This window comes from Camelina sativa, chromosome 2, assembly GCF_030686135.1.
Source record: "Camelina sativa cultivar CO46 ecotype springtype chromosome 2, ASM3068613v1".
Lineage (NCBI taxonomy): Eukaryota > Viridiplantae > Streptophyta > Magnoliopsida > Brassicales > Brassicaceae > Camelina > Camelina sativa.
The window spans coordinates 10,805,054-10,818,833 of record NC_141881.1 but is presented as its reverse complement, the minus strand read 5'-3'; positions in this window follow the sequence as shown (position 1 = coordinate 10,818,833).

Below are 13,780 nucleotides of genomic sequence, written 5' to 3'. Positions count from 1 at the left end.
TGTAATTTGGGAGATTGTTAGTTAAAATAATATTAATTAAATAAAAATATTATGTAAGATTTGAGATATGAGGATTAGTAAAATGTGTATCTTTCTATTTCCAAGATAAATTGTAGTTAAGAGCATATGGAAAATTTCTTATTTTATTATTAATTAATAATACATTTTTCGGTTTTTTACTTGTCGTTTAAGGTTTTCTCAAACAAATTTAAAAAACTATATATTAAATTGTCTGTTTTATCCTTTATTAATATATCTTATAAATATTTCATTGGTCAAAACTTTAAAACAACAGAGATAAAACTGAGATATTTTGTCACCAAACATTTTCATTGAAAACCTATAACGACAACTAAATTAAAACAGAAGTTGTATTTCATTGTTATAGGAGTCACATAAACTATGTGAGAGTTATAGATATGCAATAATTACATATTAATATATTTTCTTATATATGTAATATTTCTAAATACTATTATTAATCATTCATTGCACTACTATAAATATTATGAAAGGTACAAAAATGAGAGTTAGTAAAAAATATTGGATTGATGAGATGGAATAGAAAAGTTAATAAAAAATGTGTTTGGTTTATAAAAATACATTATTGTGAATTAATAACTAAAATTGTCTATTGTTTTAAATATATGTTCAAGAGTTATATATTATAAATATAGATCTATGAACGGACATCTTAGCTAATCAAATCATGAATTTAAATATATATTCAGTTCTCTCTTTAAACAGAAATATATACAGTTATCTCTTTATCAAGAAAATATATTCAATTCTCATTTAGCTATATAGAAATTATATTATCAAAATATATAGTTTTTTTTAATGGATTGAAAATGAAATAAAATAATGTAATATCAAGATCATGTGAATTATTTATATTATAGTATGAAATAAAACAGCCAATTATTACTCGACATTATCATATGAAACCCAAATATTATAATCTTATATCCTTAAACTATTTAATCATCAAATTATTTGTTAAGTGAAAAATTTATTATGTAAATTCAATTGAATAAATTTGTTACACTATAAATTAAAAGAAACAAAATGAAACTTGTGAAAGAAGAGAGCATCAAATGACAATATTTTGGAGCTTTTCAAAGAAAACTTTACTTTATTATTAGATGATATAATATAGTAAGGTTTCTTTCAACTCTTGCTCTAAGAATCTGACGTCCAACATCATTATATATAAAAATTCTTTTAAAATTAAATACACATGAAATTATTTATTTTCTTTTATTAATATTTTAAAATGATTGCATAAATCATCAAAAGATGAACAATAGTAATTATAATTTACATTTGTGGAAACAATATTCAAGACTTAGTAAGATAATATTTCTTCTAAAGTTAGGAACTTCCCAAAAACGGATGATCCAAACAACGATACTATTGTTATCGGTGTTTGTTGTTCGTTGGAGATTGAATCGAGGATAGAATAGAAAGTAAATGTTTTAGTTTTCACAATAGTCTGGAAGAGGATGTGTTTCTATGGTAATATATTGTTTTTAGAAAACTAAACTTTATAGAATGTTTGAGCCTTTAAGAGAGAGAAAGGATTGAAATCAAATATTAGTGATCATAAATTCGCAAGTGTTTCGAAATAATAAGCTAAAAATGAGAAGTAATATAAACAAAAATGAAAAGTGAGGAAAATAGTGGGTAGATATAAGGCAATGCATAAAATGATGGTATTATTTCAAATAAAAACATAAGTGATTATGTTCATAATTTATTCTGAAATTCCTAATATGAAAACTTATAAATTTTATGTAATTCAAAAATACCATGACGTTTGAAATAATAAGTGTGAATCGAACAAAATAATTATAGAATTAGATCAAAATCATCTCACAATCTTACGTGATTTTTCAAAAAGTAAACTCAAAAATTTAATTTATATGAACAATTTTTAAAAAAAATTTAAACTAATTTTACTTAAATAATACCATCCCACCATCTTACTTAAAATTCGCTTGTCTCCGTGAAAATTATATAAGATTCAAACACATAAATTAAACCCAAGAATTCAAACCTATAAATTTAATTTAATGTTGGTATAGTTCCGAGATGAAACCAACCACACAATGATATAAGGTGACTCTAGATTCTTGGGGCTGCATATGTTTCTGATTAAAGAAGGGAGGAAGGAATGTTGTTGGTTTTTTTTTGGTTTTATGGGCCTGTAGTTAATTAGCTCTAAACTATAGTTAATTAGGTCCAAACAAAAAAATACAGATGTCAGAAATATAGTAAGCCAATTGTCATCTTCTTAGCAAAAGTTGATAAAAACTTTCTCATATTATATAAGATATACATTACGAGACCTAAAAAAAATGTATAAACCTACAACGTGTATTATACAGTACTAGATTCAGACCCGCACGTACGTGCGGAATTGATTTCAAAAACTAAGTTTACTAACATGGTTGTAAAATTTTTTTTAAGAATGTTATTAATATTTAAGATCCAAACTTTACTTTTGGTTTAGAAAAAAAAAAGAATGATCGAATTTGTTTATATTATCAATAAAGACAATAACAATAAAAAAAAGTAGTCAGAGTAAACGGTATGTTTATTTTGGGACAGAAAATGTGTCTCATCCTGTATATGTTAAGTTTTTTCCATCGCATAACTAAAGTTTTAATAATAATTTAACTATTTGAGATCTTATATTTTAGTCTAATAAATAAGAAAATATGTAAGAGATTCAGAATTGTATATACAACATTTTCTTGGTAGATATATTTATTTGATATGACATTTAGAACATAAACTTATATTTGGTAGCTTTCATAAAATTGTTATTGCTTCACCATAAATTTTGAACCAACATGATAGCGAACCCGGATCGATTGTGATCTGGATTAGTGATCAGCTAGAATTATGTTAAATTCGGTAACCATCAAACCAATTAAAAACACCAAAAAATTCATGAACCGGATGACATAAACAAAGTTGTCAAGTAGGTTACACTCGTCTGATATGTCTGCCCTGCAATAAATTAAATTATATTGACCCACAAAAAATCATCTCATGTACTCCACATAAGTAAATGTTATGTCTGCAATCCGTGTTATCCAAAATTCTCATCCTCATATTTTATTCAGAATAGTTTAGATAATATATTTATTTTCTGAATTACATGTTTCATTCCCTATATATATTAAATTTGATGGTTGTTTTAGAAATATCAAATAATATACTACCAAAATTAAATAAGTTTCCATATATACATTATCAACATTAATAATCTGATTAGTTATGAACACTTTTAAAAGCGACTTTCATAAATATTGGCTACTTATCAAGTTGTTGATTTAGTTTCAATTATTTTGTAATTTGTAAACAGATCCACAAGTTTATTTGACCAGGATCCAATGCGTCAAAAAAAAATTAGCTGGTCTTTATGATAAAAAAAATACAATTACCTTTTTGATTTTTTCTCTTCTAATCAAAAATATTTTACCCGTAAAATATAAAACAAAACATGTAATTCATAATTTATGTAATATATTAATAAACAATTTATCTTTTATACCACACATATATATCTTACACTATGTGTAGATAGATGCATAAATCTAGTAACAGAATTACATGTTATGTTTTCATCTATATAACTCTCTAAATACAGTAAAATCAATCACCAGTAAAGTATACTTCATGTCAAGAATTGCCTTGATTTTAGTTCTACCTGTTTTACCTTAGAAAATACAGACATTACAATTGTAAATCATTTTTAAAAGTCTTTTAATCATGCAATTTCAAAAATTTGAGTAGACTATGGGCCAGTTCGTTTAATCATGCAAGTTCACGTTTTCTTAATCTGTTGTTGGTTTAGTTTTAGCGATACTAATTTTTAAGTCGCTACCTTGTAATTTGAGGGTTGAAACGAACAGACCTTAATACTAAAAACTTGAGGGTTGCCACTACAGTAACGTTATATTCCCTTTTAATATATAAGTTATAATAAAAAAATAAAACCTTTGAAGTTGTGCAAAAGGTGCGGTATAGCTTATGTATTCTGAATTGTTTTTTCTTGAAAGCATCGTAACAGTTTTTCCTATGATTTTTGCTTTACATGTTATATAACCACACAAAAAATGTGAAAAAACATAGGCTTAAGAACATAATCTAATATTAAATTAAGAATCTGGTATACAGATATTAGTACAATATATGTAGCTGATGATGCCATATTTATTTGTCCTGTTAACCGATCAGAATCAAAATCTCAGTAATATATATATATATATATATATATATATATATATATATAGGCATGAAATTATCATACCTTCTATCCTAATGTTCACGTGAACTTAATCTTATGTACATGATAACTTTAGTTTACATGTAATTTTGAGACTATAATACATGAATTTAATAAATTATTGGTTTAGTGAATTAACTTAATAGTTGCACTTTCTTTTTACTTCATACTCAAGATGCCACTGGGTTAATCTCTGAGAACAAAAATCCGAAACAAATCAATAAGTTAAGGCATGCAAAAAAAATGGAACCAAAGAAACACCAAAATAACACTACCAAACAATAAAAGACACCAAAATAAATATTTAAATAGAACTACATCGATGAATCCAAGTGATCGGCTTGACAATAGAAGCAGTATTTATACAAAAACAAATAAGTTGTCATTTAGGTTATAGGAAAATCTTATCATTAAAAATATATTTTTTAATAGTTATAATTCCTAAAATTACTCTGAATGGTTAGTAGTTTAGGAAAATAATAATTCGTAATTTTAAAAATAAGTTTACAAATGTGATCAATGCAATTTGATATAGGAAAATATTTGTTATATTGGTAGATATTTTAAGAAAAATCCATTAGTTGTTATATTAGTGACTCTTTTGAATTTGTACTAACGTAGTTGCTTATTATTTAATTGTCGATTAGTTATGGCAAGTATAAATTATTAAAGATTTATTTGATTCTGATTTCCTTATTATTTATATTTAATTGATATTTTCCGAGATTTTGGTGTTAGTTTCCTTATTAAATTAAATGCTAATTATTTGACTAATTTCGTGGATTGATTTATTTAGATTTTATGGTAGGTTTTTATTGTTTCCGATTTTTATGTATTACTATCATTTAATATTTTTTCGGCTAGTATAATTACTATCAATCTGTTTGGCTCTAATTTAATTTCATTTCCAATCTGTTTGGCTCCTTATTTATACTTATCCCTATTCAGTTTTCAATGGTATTTCATTGTAATAATTTCTTAATCTATGTCTACTTATTAAAAATGCTTCCCTTTTAATAGTATAGATTAAATACAAAGCTCACAAAATGGTTAGTCATTATTTTATAGGTTCAATTTTCATCGTAGTAGTTCTGCAGAATCTGCGTTCTTACAGATACAGGAATTGTAACCTTATGCACATTGTCACTCCAGGTCAAGCTTCCAAAGTAGTAACATGTGTTTATTTTGTGTGTGGTTGAAATTCTGACTTTAAAAGAGACCCTTTTGGTCTTAGAGTTGAACACTAGTGTCTTTGGCGTCACGGTCACTTGAAAACCCAATGATGGCTCAACCTTTACTTTATAGACCGATTTGAGTGGTCCAACGTTAGTGAGAGTGACTTCGTCTTTGAGGTTTGGGATGGTGATGGAAGGTAGTTGAAATCAAGAACAGATGGTTTAGGATTTGAACAGACTGTTCCTTTTCCGACAAGCTGAGAGATCGATGACTCGTTGTAACCAGCAGAGCACATGTAGAGAACATAGTCTTTGAGTCCCAAGTCATATACAAGACCTGGTTTTGCAGCTTTCTCTGGATTCACAAGGCCTCCGCCATAGTCGAACGGGTCAGCTAGCTTCCGAGGTGACCCTTCAGCGAATATCTGCTCTCCACCATAGTAGTAGTTATCCCATCGCGGATATCAGTTTCGCCATACATAGGAACATCAGAGCCAAACTGCATGAGAACACCATTGAATCATGGGCATCGCATCTTCTTTACTGTTAACATTGAACAAAATGCAAGAAATCCGAGTAACTTTCTGAGACATTATTATACCTGAGAAAGAGAAACTATCGCTGATGATGAGTTTCTGTGACAAAATCCGGATCATCATGCTGCTTCTCACCCAAATGCACTATATGAACCTATTATTGATTATCAAAAACAGAACCATGTTAATCTCTGTTTTATGTTGTCTAATAAAAGAATATTACATAATCTAGTTCTCAATTACCTTCCTCTCAGGACTTGCTTGTGCCACAAAACTTGTCTGCACATTGAGAAATATAACCAAACTCAGTACCACAACAATTGATGTTCTGTAATTCTTCATTCCAAATCAAAAAGTCAAAGAGAGTTGTTAATACTAATGAAGGAGAGAATAAAACGTTTATATAGATATCTCCTAAAAGACGTGTTAGGCCAAGAATGTTTCCATTTTCTTGGAATCGTTCCCATGTTTCATCATAGTTTATAATTAAAACCATAGTTGCTAACACACAAAATCTAAAGAATATATCAAGATGTGTCTGTGTGTGGCTAAGTCAACTAAAGTATAGTTTATTGCAATGTATGTAAGCAAAAACTAATCAAACAGAGAAACGAGATGGATGATTAACTTCAGCAACAAAAAAATTCAGCCTCCCCCTACGGTATGATTCTTGCTCAATGTCGCTTCTTTGGCTAATTTTAGAGCTTTACTTGGTATGTTCCATGCTTTTTCTGGTGTTCCAAGCCAAACATAGCTTCACAATGCTCTCTTCAACAATCAGCTTTCTTGACAAATCAGAAACAAAGGAACGAGACCAAGACTTGAGTCTTCGGTGGCCGATGAATTTCAGCGCCGGAGATAATGGGAACTACGACGGTGAGAAAAGAAGAGATGAATCGTCGTAAGAATGTTTGTTATTTATTGGGTTGGCCTTAGTAAATTAATAATGGGCTTTTATGACCCAATTGTACGCTTACGAACATACATAAACATTTATAATGTTGCAATGCAGCCCCTGATATAGCAGCACCAGGAGTGAGCATATTGGCGGCTCTATCCACCGATAATGTTGGGGGTGGATCTACACCCCAAACAACAGGCCTGGCCCAGAAAAAGCCCATGATAAATCTCCAAAGGAAGGGAGGGTATTATGGTCTTTTCGTATAGACGAACCGACACAATTCCCTATAAAAGAAGACGTACGGTCCGCACAAAAGGAGGATCGAGAAAAAGGAAAAGAATCGGGATAGCAAGTACGAAAGACTCAGCTCGTCCAAGTGGAAATCTACAGTTTAGACTCAATAGCTCGGAAGATCGACGAGATAGCAACTCGTCGATTATTCTCGTTTATACTTGTAACTCGTTTAAGTCAAGTTGTAATCCGTCCTTTTGTGTCTCGGCATCAATATAATAAAAAAGAACTTCGACCCTCCTTTGACTGAACTAAACATACTAATTGTGACCGATCTGGACATCAACAAATAAAACTTTCAACGACCAAGGATTCATTATGCTCCCGTCACTTATGAACAAAAGAAACCATGTCCCATACGTAACCATGTTCCATTTAAATGTATAATAATATAATATATAATATGAATGGGAAATTAATTGGGCTATGAAAAACTTATACATGTCCCACATCGAAAGAAGCTAAAAAAAACAGAGCTACATATATATAGAGAAGAGGCATGAACTGTTGCCGAGCTTGGTAACGTGAGCTTGTAATCTGAGTGGAGGCTTTAAGGGTATTGGTACGGTAAATTCGGTTCAAGTGGTCGGATTCTGGAATCGAGTTCTCTAGATGCTGCCTGCCAGTTGTGTTCTGGTGAGGATGGGCGTCTAGCCAGCTGCTTCAAAGTCTAATATGACTACTTCAGCCGAACACAACTTGTACCATTACCTTTTTTATATTTTTCCTAATTAGCTTCCTTGGATATCAAGTAATCAGATATTACACTTTTTTATTCACTGCAATTTGCAGAGAAGTCTTCTTCTGACCTGTATATGTTTAAGGGATCCATAGGAGAGGGTTTGGGAAATGATGGTAAAGGGTCTAGATATTGGACAATTATGAAGCAATTCTGGTTTGTTTGCTTATAATTTATTTTATCAGTTAAATATCAAAAATTATAATAAAATTAATATTATATTAAAATCGGTAGTCCATTTCAGTTTGTAAAATAATTACTAAAGTTTATGTACAGAACCAGTTGTTATATTTTACCACTAAATGTTGTATAATCAGTTATGTTAATTAATTTTAATATATTTAACAATCATAAAAAAATATTGAACAAGTAACTTTCCTAAATATCAATATTTTCTTTTATATTTTTATTTATTCAAATTATACAATATCAGAATATATAAATTATTTAAATATAATCATACATATACTTCTCTTGAATTTATTATTTTTTATTCTTCAACTTTTGTAGAAATTTTCTTTAGTATTTTTGAGCATTCGGGGTAAAAAACATTATTAGCTATAAAATATTTTTTTTATTAGGTATGCTATTAAAAAATTAATAAGAGTTGTTCATATAAACTAACACATAACTGAAAGTATTTTACAATTAAAATGTTAAACTATTTTTTAAGTAAAAATTAAAATAGATTTCCTATAAAATCATTTAAAGTGCAATCAAACAATATTAAATAAAATATATGATAAAAATCTTACTTTGATATCATAACTGAGTTTTCATGCAAGAACATTAAAAAAAAAAAACTATTTAGGATTAGAGATATGGTGGAGGCTAGGAGAATGTGAGAATAATTATTTATAGGATAAAATGTGATGTTATATTTCTAAATAATTTAATTATTGGAGTTACAACTATAATTTATAAAGTCTTTAAATGAAAATTAATGGAAAAATACTAAAATAATCAATTCAAAATTATGTAATTTCAGTTACAATTCAGTAGTAGTAAAATGTTGATTTAAAGAATGAACTAATTATATAATGAAAAGTAAATATTATATAAAATACCAAATATACCGTTAACACAATCATGATTCAAACATTTGTACCACACTGTATGTTGTTTTTTTTTACCATTCAACATTATCTCAAATGTCGCTACAATATCTAACTAGGATTTTACCTTGATTTGCCTGTGGAAGATCCATCAGCTGTAAGTTTTGTGTCATATTCACAATCGGAGGAAGAGGATACTCCATAGCTCGAGATGGCGAGAGAGAGATTGAGATCTAAAATTCGGAAAAAAAAAATTTAGAGAGTGAGAGAGAGTTTCAAATTTTTTTGTAGAGAGTGAGAGAGAGTTATGATTAGGTTTTTATTTTAAACTCTAAGACGTGAAAATAATTTAATGTATAACCTGTAGAAAAGTAATTGGTAAGTATATATATTTACTCATAACCTTTACCCGAAAAAAATAATAATATGATTATTTGTGCAACAATTGTTATAGATGAAAAACCATCTGAGGTGAGTATAATTGAATTAATGTAAACCACATACAGAAAATCAGACGAGAAGACCAATAGCAAAACCATATGAACTAACATTGTTTAATAAAACCAAAAAAATACGTAAGACTATAAACCTAAAATTACCCATAACCAATATATAAACCAAATTAGAAAAAAAAAAATATATATATATATATATATATATATAAATATAATGTGACCAGTATTACGCATTTTTGCCAATAAGAAGTTTAAAATCAACTCTCTTTTTTTTTTGTCAACCTTTAAAATCAACTTTATTAGTGCAAACATTGAAAAATTATAGTCAACTTGTGGTAAAACTTGTGCATCAATAGTTCATATAATTAGTGTCACTTATATCTTATTATACAAACCTTAGTTTTCAAAGTTAGTAATTCATATAATCGCGACATGTGTCAAGTACTAAGTAATTCATATAATCACGACATGTGTCAAGTATATCGATAATATTTTGACATATGTGGAAAGAAAATTTATTTAACAATTATAGGAAAATTAAAAAATCTTAAAAATAAAAGAATTACAATTCATATTTTTGAAAGTATATAAAACCAAAAGTAATCTATTATATCACTAATTCTAATAGAAAAGTTATCTATTAAATTACTAATTTCAATAGGAAAATGTGTGCAATTAATAAGGAAAATATTTGCAATTTAATTGCAACTATTATTTATTATAGTCATATAGTAAAATGAAATTTATACTGAAAAGTGATTAAAGTATGAAAAAGTTTAATGTATTAAAATTAGTGATTAACATAATGTAAGAAAAATAAAAAAATCAAAATAAGAAATTAATGTAATTTCTTAAGTTTTTTAATCGGTGAATGATTTGATAACGTATTCAATATTATGTTATTATATAAATCTTAGTTTTCAAAGTTAGCAACTCATGTGATCGCGACACGTGTTAATTTAACAATTAAATATTTTATTATGTGTTATACAAAAACTTTGTTTTAACGTATTTGTAAATTATAAGAAATTAAAATTTTAAACAATTTAATAAATATAAAAATATATTTCAAATATGTACATAAAAATAATACTAATTCTAATTTTAAATTATTAATTCTTTAAAAAAAAGAATTAAGAAAATTAGTGTTCATGGATACTCACGCCAGGTTTATCTTTTCTCTTACGACGTGTTTCAATGTTTAAAGATCATGATCATATTGTTCTGAAGCTCTCAATTTCAACATTGTGGAAAGTAGTGTTGCCTTGTTTGTAATACAAACATGTATCTCTTCGCATGATAAAAATGATAATTCATGTAGCCCCTCTAAATAACCAGTTTCACATTATGTTGGTCTTACTTTTTCAAAAGATTTTTTGGGTTAGATTAGTGTCATATGTGTAACGCCCCCGAACCGTCCTACGACCACGAAGGCCGTCGAACAGCCACGGGACGCCACTTGCGGAATTGCATCGAGGTGATCCAGTCGAGGGACGGAAGTTGCAGACTTCCCAACCGGTCCTCCCTGACACAATCCCACCCGCAACCGAGGTTACTCAGGCTTTGCAACTCTTGCGGCCTGGTGCGTTGTGTTAGCCCGGACAAGGCCGAGTATCATTTGCAACTTGCCATGTTTTCCTGAAAACCGAATATATTACTTTAACAAAATAATACATTGTAAATAAGTTATTAAAGCAATATATAAAGATAGTCGGAAAACTTTACGCTTATTTGTTTAAGAAAATATAGGGTTTTACAAGTAACACAAGAAGACCCTATCTGGTACCCTAACGTTTGCTCCGGCTCTAGACTTACTTAGGCTTCCCTGCAAGACCACATCAAATAAAACATGAGTAATCTAAGATTACTCAGTGAGCCTAGGTACCCCTTCATCCTAAACAGGATTCTACTTCCCAACCCGACTACCCCAGGAAGCAAGAAAACAAGCAAGTTATCAAAGCAACGCAACAAAAGCTTAGCGGAAGCAATTCAAACAATAAACTTGCAAGAGAGGTTAAATCACTACGACTTAACTCGAACGATCAAACTTGCTACCATATGAGGAAGACGATCTAAGGAAACAAGGGATTACTTGGACCTTAGACTCTTACCTCCCACACACCACTTACTAAGACGTCTAGCATATGACAAGGAAACTTGAAATACCATAGATTCTTAGACAACACGCAACATGCAAAGACGACTAGACATAAACAAGGGACGCTTGAATACTCTAAACTCTTTACACCTAGGGCCCTTCGATAGTCTGTTCCATTCCAACTCTTCCCATGCTGAGACCACAAAGGTCACCAACATGTACCCACCAATAAGCTACATCGTCATGTAGCGGTCACGCTAGTAGCTAGCTAGCCGTGACAGTGTCCCGCGTGAGTGGTCGTTGGGAGCTCACGCGTGACAACCGCAAATGGAACAGAAGATCGACACTACACTAGCCAAGACTCGAGAAACATATTCAGGAGGCTTGCTAAATACTTACCATCACTCAAGCAAGAAAATCGAGCAACGCATGCAAGAAACTTCAAGCAGGAGTACATGTAATAAATCAACAAGTAACGAGAATGATAATTCAAGTAACTTATGATTAATCAACACGCATGCAACCAAATTATGCAACTTAAGCAAGTGAATGCTACAAGTTCTAATACGCATGCAACCATTTACAATTTACACCCTTCAAATCCTTAAATCCAACTTTACATGCGACCTATTCGATTTAACCATTTAAATCCTTAAGGTTCATTTAAGCATGTTCTAACTTCGATTAAAATTATGCAATACATTGCAAAATACTTAATCATTCAATCGTGCATGAAACCGGTTCTTAAACAAGAATAAATTCAAGTAAAAAAACTAGGTTCGATCATGCATGCATCCATTTCCAAATATTAAGCATGTCCACATTTACTTAAAATGCATCCCATTTCATTCGCATGGTGATTCATGTTAGATGTGCGTTTAAACATTTCACTAACATGAATCCTACCAAAACTACGCATGCAACCAATTTAAACCACAATTTTCATGCGTATATCCTACATGCATTACCGCAGAACTCACCTCCTTCACGCGTCGATGGCTACGGGATTTCACTGCACCACTTGATCAGACAGTCTTCACGTCGATCAGCTTCCCGCCTCTTCGACTGCAACCGCTTATCTCCCTGATCTCTCTTCGACACAATCTCCGTCTTTCTCGACGGTTTCTTCGACACAATGTCGGCAATCTCTCTCCTTCTCTCGATCACTCTTGATCTTTCTCTCGACAACTCTCTCTTGATTTCTCTCTCGAAAAAGCTTAAGTGTTTTGAGTGTTTTTGGGCTAAACACAAAAATGAGGTCGAGTATCCTCTATTTAGAGGCTCCAAAATTCTCTTCTTCCTCTTAGTGCTTCTTAACAAATGGCTCTCTCCCTCCTTGCATGTTGAGCGTGTATTTCATCCCCAATGGCTGCTCGCCATTAAGCCACTAATTTCTCTTGTATTAGTGCATGTAAACCCTTCCATTAGTGCATGTCAATTAACACTTAATTGTGTTTAACTTTGGCCAATAGGATTCCGCCATCTTCTCTTAATCTTCTTGATTAAGTTAATCCTCCACTATCTCCCTTAATCTCCTTGAATTTTTAATTCCTCCCACTAACTCCACCTTGATTAATTTAATCTCCCACTTTCCTCAATTCTCATTGGTCGAAGTTTTGAGAAAATAATAATTTTCCCACCAACACTCAATCCTTCCTCGGGCAACTTCGACACTCCTTCTGGCAATTCTCGTCCCATTCAGACCATTTTCTCGATCGTTCGGACGCTCCGTTCGGCAACACTCGGCAATCTCTCGGGCAATGCGGACAGTACGCCTCGGCGATACATCTCGGCAACTTCGACTACTTTCTCGGGTACTCGGCAACTTACTCGGGCTCTCGACCATCTTCTCGGGTACTCGGCAATTTTCTTGAGTCCTCGACAATTCTCTCAGGTCTTCTCGACAAATTCCCTCGACGAGTTTTCTCGACCTTCTCAACGAATTTCTTCGACCGATTTTCTCGACACCCTCTCGACGAATTTTAGGGTCTCGACCGTGCATACGGTACTCCTGTCTCTGCTTGGTCATCCTCCAACTCACAAATATTTCCTCGGACTTCCTTGGGTCATTCTTCTTTATTTTCCTTCCTCTTCTTTCTTAGGTCTTTTCCGGTTCGTTCCCTCGACCTTTTATTTTGAGATTTCTACTCTTGGTGAGGGTCATTACAATATGGTTGTTCGTATTTTCATTTCTTTCTAGAAATAGTGGTGATCAACATCAAAGTTATCT